The following is a 9,449-nucleotide window of genomic DNA, read 5'->3' as shown; positions in this document are numbered from 1 at the left end:
AAAAAAAAAAAAAAAAAAAAAAAAAAAAAAAAAAAAAAATTAGCAAGATATGTGGCAATTGCCTATAGTCCTAGTTATTTGGGAGGCTGAAGTGGGAGGATTGCTTGAGTTCAGGAGATCAAGGCTTACAGCAGGTCATGATTGCACCACTGCACTCTGACCTCGGCAACAGCGCAAAAGCCTGTCTCAAATAAATAAAATTAAAATATAAAGAAATTAAGGTTTTTACATCTACCCAACTTTCTGTACTGTTTTCAACGTCCTTGTGCTGTCAAGTTACAGGCCTTTGACTCCTGGGTCTGGAAAAGGCACCAACGTCTGCTAAATCTTGAACACTGATACCAGTCAAAGCCTTGTCTTCAGACCTGGGAGAAGGCAGCCGTCAGAATGGGTTGCTTTCATGAGATACAGAGCTATATGTTAGAGTCATTCAATCCTTCCAATAGTCCCTTGATAGGCCTAGGGACTATCAAGGAACAGGTGAGTGCAGGAGATTGTAAGGGCTGATTTTGAGAGAGAGATAAAATTAGTTCAGAGTTTTTCTACAAATTAAACACTAATATCAAAAGCAAACTGATGCAAGGCCAGCATCTGGGCCCCTGTGTCAGGATAACAAGGTTTTCTTGGAGCATTTAGCTATTTTTTAATAGAAAATTGTGAAAGGTTATAAAGGATTTATGGAAATATTATCTTTTGGTCAAACTGATTAAAATTAAATAGATTTATTCATAAGGTTTTATTAAAATTAGCCTTAACATTAATAGCATACTATACAAATGTTAAAATTTGGTTTTATCTATTGAACAAAATTTTCACATAACATTAATAATAGATAATAAAAGCTTCTTGCTTACCGTTTGAGTAAACTGCAGAAAAATGGAAAAAGAAAAAGAGAGATTTAGTTGGCCTCATGCTGCCTTTATTAGGTTTTATTATTTGGGAAACTGAGTCTTCACTCTACCAAAAAATAAAGGTTTTCATTTTTTTGAAGTCTTTGAATTATCATTTTGACTTGATGAATGACCTGTGTTCCTATTTTGGAATATCAAGTGTTTTAGACTTTTGATATCTGACAAACTTGCAAAGCAAAAATTTCAAGTTCTAAATTCAGGTTTTTTACCTCAAACTAACTTTTTAAATATTAAGTTCTCTCAAAGTCCAAGAGAGACATTTACGCTTATTTGATATATTAAAATTGTATAGAAAACATTGTCAAATATGAAATTGTGTTTAACTTTCTCTGGGTTATATTTATATAAATATGTTATTAATGTGTTCCAAAGTTGTAGGAGATTCCTAAACTTCTAATATGTCATCTTAGTATATGTTATCAGTAATTGCAATAATGATTATTATGTTAAACTGTTGTATGACACAGAAATAACCAAATTTCTTTTTCAACTGCGTTTTTAACTGTGGCTGTCCTAACACTTTGTCATCCACAATTATTACTTCATTTTGATTCTTCTCAAAAAGCAGCTTATAATCAGCTACAGTCCAAAGCTTACTTCTTGTTCTTAGAAAATTTTTTACACATGAACAGAGTAAAGCTGATCTAGATTTCTGAAAACCGACACCATTTCTGGATTAGGAAATTACCAAAGAATTAAATATGGTCACAGTAGCTCTACGGACAAAAGAATGTGTAAGCATTGGTAGTTTAATTATAGCAGCGTCATTGATAGTTCCTGGATGATTATTATAATGGGTTGACTAGTATATCTCCAAAATCTGTGTCCACCCAGAACTTCAAGATGTGACCTTATTTGGAAATAGGGTCATTTTAGGTGGGCCCTAAATCTGATGACTGATCCCTTATAAGAAGAAGAGAGGACATACAGAGATGAGGACAGCAGAACGCCATGTGCTGCTGCAGGAAGAAATTGCAGTAATGCAGCTACAAGCAAGCCATGCCAAGCATTGCCAACAACCACCAAAAGTGAGGTGAAAGGCATGGAATTCTCTGTCAGAACCTCCAAAAAAGAACCAGCTCAGCTAACGCTTTGATTTTGGACTTCTAGCCTCAAAAACCATGAGAGAATAATTTTGATTTTTTGTTTTTGTTTTTGTTTTGAGATGGAGTCTCGCTTTGTCGCTCAGGCTAGATTACAGTGGTGCAGTCTCTGCTCACTACAACCACCGCCTCTGGGGTTCAAGTGATTCTCCTGCCTCAGCCTTCTGAGTAGCTAAAATTACAGGTGCCTGCCACCATGCCCGGCTAATTTTTGTTTTTTTAGTACAGACAGGGTTTCACCATGTTGGCCAGGCTAGTCTCAAACTCCTGACCTCAGGTAATCCACCTGCCTCAGCCTCCCAAAGTGCCAGGATTGCAGGCATGAGCCATCACATCTGGCGTGTTTTTGTTTTTTTTAAAAAAACAACTTACTTCTTTAGAGGATTTCATGAAAAAGACTATTGAATATAGATTTCTGCTAACTTTGGCAATTATGCCATTGAACTAAAAAATGAAATGTCCAGGACTATAATTACAAAGCTGTTTTTATCCATGAAGATTGTTAACCCAAAATGAAGCAAAACAAGAGTTAATTGCATGCAATGAACTATGAGAGGACTGAAATAATTTTTGTGGCTTTTTTGTTTCAAACTTCGTTAATTCTTTTCGTTTTGCTTTTCAGAGTCAAGATAAATTCCTTTTTTTTTTGTAGCTATTTTAGCCTTGTAAACAAAACCTGATGCATATTTCTCTGTCTCTACTTGAATTCTCCAGAATTCAGAAGCTATTTCTGACTATTCTTAATCTGTGGCAATATAGCTATTTGCCTGATTTCAGTAAGAATCTGTTTTCTTTTATTATAACAGGACAAAACTGGAGGCACATGATGTTTCAACAAGCCAGATGCCAGTCAGGTACTCACGAGAACTTCCATTTACAGGGGTAACGTTTTCATTCCTCATCATCATCCCATAATGCCCCCTATTCAGCATGAAGCAGCCAAAAGAAACGGCCAGTAGATTCCCTATGACTGAGGAATTGATAAATAGGAAGCAGGGACTAAAACTGCCTCAATTGTCTCATGGAAGTAATATTTACAGTTTTTTGAATAAACATAGAAATTGATTGTCCCTGGTCTTAACACTTCAAACTTACATTTGTCTCATCTGAGTTCCTTCCTCAGGAGATGAACTGAATCTCATCATATCACTGCATCCAGACAATGAGACACCAGACCCTTCATCCATGATAACTGCTTCCTTACCCCTCCCTAATTCCTGTTTTCCCTCCTTCTCCACTATACAAACCTCCCAATTTTAGTCAGAGAGATGGATTTGAGACTCACTCCTATTCTTCTTGGTTGCAGCACCCAATTGAAGCTTTCTTCCCTGACAACACTCATTTAAGGGATGGGTTTTCTGTGTGATGAGCTGCAGGACCTAGACCAAACCTCTGGTGTTTTGTAACAAGATTTGAGAACAGCATACAATTTAAAACTTATGAATTGTTTATTTCCGGAGTTTTTCATGTAATATTTCAGACCACAATTGCTCACGGGTAACTGAAACCATGGAAAATGAAACCACAGATAAAGGCAGACTACTTTAGTCAGAGGTTTTCCCAAGTTTTTAGCTGAGAGCACTGTCTTCCAGTAAAGGCTAATGTAAACAGCCACTATGCCTAACAAATAACCCTCTGGACAAAGCTGGAATCCGGGTTGGGCGCTGGAGAGGGGGCCTCATTGCCCTCTCTTTGCACCAGAGAAATAAAGGACAGAACATGCCACCCCACACTACGTCTTTTGGCAAAATAATTATTTTGAGCTGATTATTTCAAGAAATTGCAGACACAAGAGAAGTTCTGAAGTCTGAGTACAAGTTACACTTTTGTAAGAGAAAATTACATCCATAAATGAAATCTTCATTCGTAAAGGTGTCTCCCTCTCTGTACCAAGAAAAGAAAGAGGGCTAAGTCACTAGAGTCAGATATCACAGTGAAGGTACTGACCTAAATCTGCAAGACAAAACTTACCCTGTTGACTGTGCTCCGCTGGATATCTCTCCAAGGCTAGCCTTCCCCAAACCAATCCTCAGTTTTCAGTGAACAGTAGTATTCAAGCATGAATTCAAAGTAATCTTCTAGATATCTTCATTTCTCTGCCTATCTCCCATGTATATTTAAAATATACATGTTACCTACATACATGTAAACTTCTATTTGTTTTTCTCTTGCTTATCTGCCTTTTGTTACAGGGATCTGTCTAACTAAGAACTCAGAGGGGTAAAGAAAAAAATTATTTTTCCTCCCCTAAAGTTTCAAACCATTGACTTAGCCTGGGGAAGACAGGAAACATTTTAGGCTGTGGGATTAAATAGTTCAAGCTTAAATCTGTTGGAACTTTAAATTATCCTGAGTCTTGACTGTGTCTCTATAACTTGAGTCACATGACATCCAGCTGCAAATTCTGCCTTTTGTTCCTGTAAATAATTTAAAAATCCAAGCAGTGCCAGAGATAAGACCCCCTCAGATCATTACCCCTCCTCAAAGAGTAATAAAGTAATCTCTACTGGAATGTGGCAATCTGTAAACAATCAAATTGCCATGGCATGTGTACCTGATCTTATATGGAGAACATAACCCTGCTGGAACTTCCTGGTCTTTGCCCATATAATTGAAACTTTAGCTTCCCCATTTACCAAATGCTGACCCTATTTGTCTGGAGTCTGTGCTTTTGTGGGTTGCCATTCCCAAGGCTTGCACTCAAATAAACTCTATAAACTCATCTTTTCTGAATCTTATTATTTAAGATCAACATTCTGGCAACCTCTGACTACAGTAGCCTGCCTTTATCTGTGGTTGCTCTTTCTATGGTTTCAGTTACCCACAGTCAATTGTGGTCCGAAAACAGTAAATGAAAAATTCCAGGAACGAATAACGCATATATTTTAAGTTACACATAGTTCTGAGTAGCATGATGAAATCTTGTCACCAAAACACCAAGAGTGTGGTCTAGATCATGTTTCTTGCCACACAGAATGCCAGTCACTGAGATGAATGTTGGCAGGGAAGAAGGCTTTAATTAGGTACAGCAGCCCTTCAGTGATCCCTGTCACTTCACCGACAGGTGGAGCACTGGGACTATCAGAAGCATTCCAACCACAGCAACTCTACCTGGAATAAGAGAGGGATAAAATGAGGCTGAGATGTGCTAGGCTGCATTCCCGGAAGGTTAGGCATTCTTAGTCACAGGATGAGACAGGAGGTTGGCACAAGATACAGGTCACAAAGACCTTGCTGATAAAACAGGTTGCAGTAAAGTAGCCAGCCAAAACCTGTCAAAACCAAGACGGTGACTAAAGTGACCTCTGGTCAGCCTCACTGCTCATTATACACTAATTATAATATATTAGCATGGTAAAAAAAAAAAACTCCCACCAGTGCCACAACAGTTTACAAATGCCATGGCAATGTCTGCAAGTTACCCTTTATAGTCTAAGAAGGGGAGAAAACCTCAGTTCCAGGAACTCTCTGCTCTTTTCCTGAAAAATTCATAAATGATCTACCCCTTGTTTAGCATATAATCAAGAAGTAACCATAAAAATAGCCAACCAGTAGCCCCAAGGGCTGCTCTGTCTGTGGAGTAGCCTTTCGTTTCTTTACTTCTCTAATAAACTCGCTTTCACTTTACTCTGTGGACCCACCCCAAATTCTCTCTTTCATGAGATGGAAGAACCCTCTCTTGGGGTCTGGATCAGGACCACTTTCTGGTAACAGTACCAGCACAAATGATTTTCGTTCGCCCAATTTCGCAAGAGCCAGTGGAGATCTCTGGTATGGTCTCTCTCAGACCAAATCATCCCAGCCTCGGCTGCAGATTCAGACTATTTGAGATACACACATTTCTAACTCAACAAAGTTGGAATTGAAGCTCTACCTCAAGGTAGGAGTTTCATTTGTTATTCTCTAGAGATTCTGCTAATCATGAATTTGTGAGTTTTACTTTTCTCTGAGATTAAGGGGTTGTTTTGGAATTATTCATTCGAGATTCTGATTTTCAACCTTTTCTCTTATTCAAAATTTTAGTAGGGGAGGAAACAGATTCTCTCTGGAAAGAGGAAGTAAATCTTTGTGGCTTAAGAAAAAAAAAAAGTGTCATTTTTAAAGCTGGCCAGATTCTAAAGCTTTGTTCAATTGATAAATCTACACAAGAAGAGGCCAAATAAGACACTGTTTCTCTGAACCAAAAGGCACCTTAGGTGGCTAAGGTCTCGTGGGAATGTTGGAGATAATCACTTACAATGTGAACAGTCTCATAGAAGTCTTTTAAGAAGAACATAGAGGGAGCCTTGCTTACCCCAGTGGACATGCAGAAAGGCTGGTCATCTAAGCACCAATTTTCTTGGAACCACCAAGACATGTAAAAGGGAAGCACCCACTCAAGGTTGACATTTGAGGAGCTATTCCTATAGATTGCACACTCGATTCAAAACAAAATCCCATTAGATACTTTTGGCTCATGCAAAAGGAAGATCTAAATTATAGGTGACTATACTTCTAAAACTGAGTCTTCCTCCTTAAGGAGAGATTCACCTTTAGAAACACCAACTGGACTTATGTTTAATACTTACAGTTTGGGAGGCCATGCAGGTGGATCAGGAGGTCAGGATTTCGAGACCAGCCTGGCCAATATTGTAAAACCCCATCTCTAATAAAAATACAAAAATTAGCCAGGCAAGGTGGCACATGCCTGTACTCCCAGCTACTCAGGAGGCTGAGGCAGAAAAATCACTTGAACCTGGGAGGTGGAGGTTGCAGTGAGCTGAGATTGTGCCACTGCATTGCAGACTAGGCAACAGAGCGAGACTCCATCTTAAAACAACAACAAAAAAATACTTACAGCATTTCTTCATGCAAATATTTAGAAAAACGGTCTCACATAACTCCTAGAGACCCAAAATTACAATGGTCCACATGGAGTACCTTTGAAATACCTAGGCTAGTTCATCAGCACAGTTGATTAGAAAAGGCCAGCTCTAAAATAAAACAAATAACTGGGATGGTACTTATTTTCAGTGGTACTTAGAAGTTTTTAGAGTGGGTCTAACAGTCATTTCTTTGCAAGTGGAAAACCAAAGATTGTCTAAAACACTTTCTGAATTGAAAAAGTCTGCCAAAATTTTTCTTCCTTCTTTTCTTTTCTTTTGCCAAAACTTCATTGTCTGAATTTACCTCCCTTTCCTCCTCTACTTTCTGTTGTTCTGGCTCCATTCTGGGATATTTTGTGTCTGGTAGAGGAGAACCTGACTTGGTTATTGATTATGGTCAAAAGTGGAACTTAAAGCCATTAAGAATTCCTGTACCCCCTTCGGAACTCCATTGGTTTTGCTAAATAATTTGAACTAAATATTTGAACTTATGACTCTGGCTAGATTTTCTGACATATACCAATTTGTTCACATGTTAATATCAGAAAGAAAAGCCAAGACTAGATAGCAAAGGCAAACTGCAGGACTACTGTAGAGGACTTGCGTACATTTTCTGAAGCAGATCGTGAATGAGCCTGCAGTACTGCCAAGTCTTTACTAGACACTCTCCCCTTAGTTTTCAAAAAAGTAGTTGATTGGAGTAAAATACAGCAATACCAACAAAATTTTGATGAGCCTGTAAAGTCATACTATGAGAAATTTGAAAAAGTATTTCAACAATATTCAGGCCCATCAGAAGAAAGTTATACTAATCACCAAAATGATATTCTCCTTAACTCAAACTTTACAAATGGATTAGATGAAGAACTGGGAGTTATAATAAAGAGGCAAAACCTTGGTTGAGCTACCTTTCAAACTCATGATCTAGTTAATCTTGCTGACCAAGTGTCTGATATGGACAGGAGACAAGGAAATACTGTGAAGAGGGTGGTTCCCTGGCAAAGGTCCCACTCTTAAACTAGGAAACCCACAGCGTGAAATGGGAACAGGCATTCCTGTTTCTGCACCCAAAAGTTGTCTTCTGGCCTGCCATGCCACCCTTCCCTGTACTCATATAAACCCCAAAACCTCACGTTCCATGAGAAGATGAACAGACAAGGAGATGAACAGAAAAACAGAAGAATGGCATAACAATACAGCAGAGAGGAGAAAGAGAGGAGTCTGACTGGGGACATTTAGAGAAGATGATCTTCCCACTCCATCTCCCTTCTAGCACCCCATCCATCCTGCTGAGAGCCACCTCCACCACTCAATAAAACCCCTGCATTCATCCTTCAAGTCTGTGTGTGACCTGATTCTTCCTGGATTCTGGACAAGAGCCTGGGTACCAAGAGGGTACTGAGCTGGTTAACACTGTCCATGGATGGCAGAGCTAAGGGAGCGCACTGTAACACATGCCCACTTGTGCTTCAGGAGCCTCAGGCACCCACTCCCAGATGCTGCCCTGGGGCCAGAGCCCAGGGGCACTCACTGCCCATCTGCATGCTTTCTCTCCCCTAAGAAGGTTTGAGTGTGCATGGTGGCCGAACAGATGAGTCACACGTCCAGCAAGGGCGGTCAGAGAGTTCTCCCATTTTCATAGCCAAGGAAGAAAGAGAAAAGGAAATTAAACAGGGAGGAAAAAGAAATAAGATCATGAGTTTACAATTTAAACAATTGTCCAAAAAATTTGTAATCCATAATCAGCCTAATGAAGTCCAAAACCAACTCAATTCCCTGCAATTACAGCAAAAGCCTGGATGTTTCTTTAAAAAAAAAAAAATGAAAATGGAAAGAACAGCCACAGGCCAGAGAAAAGGAATAGGTTGCTTTGAGAAGTCCAAGTGACTATTTCTTTTCTCCTCATTAATACCTTAGGGGAAATTATACCTTGATTCTGGTGGTATGTGGTGTCAGCCACCATGAAAATACAGTTATACTACAATTTAAGGCACTAGTGACAATCTTACGGAAAAACGTTAGAGATGTTTTAAAGAAAAATTGCAGGATTTCTAAGTATGCACCTACTTTAGGAATTAAGACAAAGAACGGTGCCCTTTGGAGGCAAACAGCTCTGTTTCAACCACCTTCTGCCACGAAGCCCATCTGGGCTTTTGTAATAAATAATCCACAGTGAATGAGTTATCCCTACCTTCAAGGCTGGTAACGCTTCTGCCATTCAGACTTCTGAGGAGAAGGAGCACCTCTGGGATGTGTAAATTGTCCGTTAAGGAAGTGTTTCCAGAGGGAGTGGAGAGGAGGAAGAAACCAGGCATGGGTGTCATTCCAAGTGAAGTTCCCTCCTCAGCGTGACGCCAGGGGGCGCTCTGAAGTGGGACTTTCCCAACCGTGTATTCCATCTCAAGACAAAGGAGTGGGGCTTTCACACAGAGCTGGGCTCTGTGTATTGATGAGAGGAACATCAATACACAGAGCCCACCTCTCATCAATACAGAGTTCCTCTCATCAATACACAGAGCTCAGCTCCTCCCGGCCCCTACAGGACTCTTATAAATGGTTACTTAATTGCC

General features: G+C 39.5%; 1 long non-coding RNA gene across 1 annotated transcript in view; it reads right to left on the bottom strand.

Moving 5' to 3' along the window:
• LOC116531767 overlaps window positions 1-8,051 on the bottom strand; it is an 18,562-nt gene extending 10,511 nt beyond the window's left edge. The window contains exons 1-2 of the long non-coding RNA XR_004260575.1: window positions 8,036-8,051; window positions 5,713-5,714 (exon numbers count right to left, since the gene is read on the bottom strand). This is a non-coding gene — a long non-coding RNA (uncharacterized LOC116531767). The remainder of the gene's footprint in view (window positions 1-5,712; window positions 5,715-8,035) is intronic.
• Window positions 8,052-9,449: the final 1,398 nt, after the last annotated feature.

The sequence above is a fragment of the Sapajus apella genome, unplaced genomic scaffold, assembly GCF_009761245.1.
Source record: "Sapajus apella isolate SASKATOON/1434 unplaced genomic scaffold, GSC_monkey_1.0 scaffold72, whole genome shotgun sequence".
Taxonomy (NCBI): domain Eukaryota; kingdom Metazoa; phylum Chordata; class Mammalia; order Primates; family Cebidae; genus Sapajus; species Sapajus apella.
Note: the sequence above shows the minus strand (reverse complement) of the source record. Positions and strands in the feature narration are given on the sequence as shown.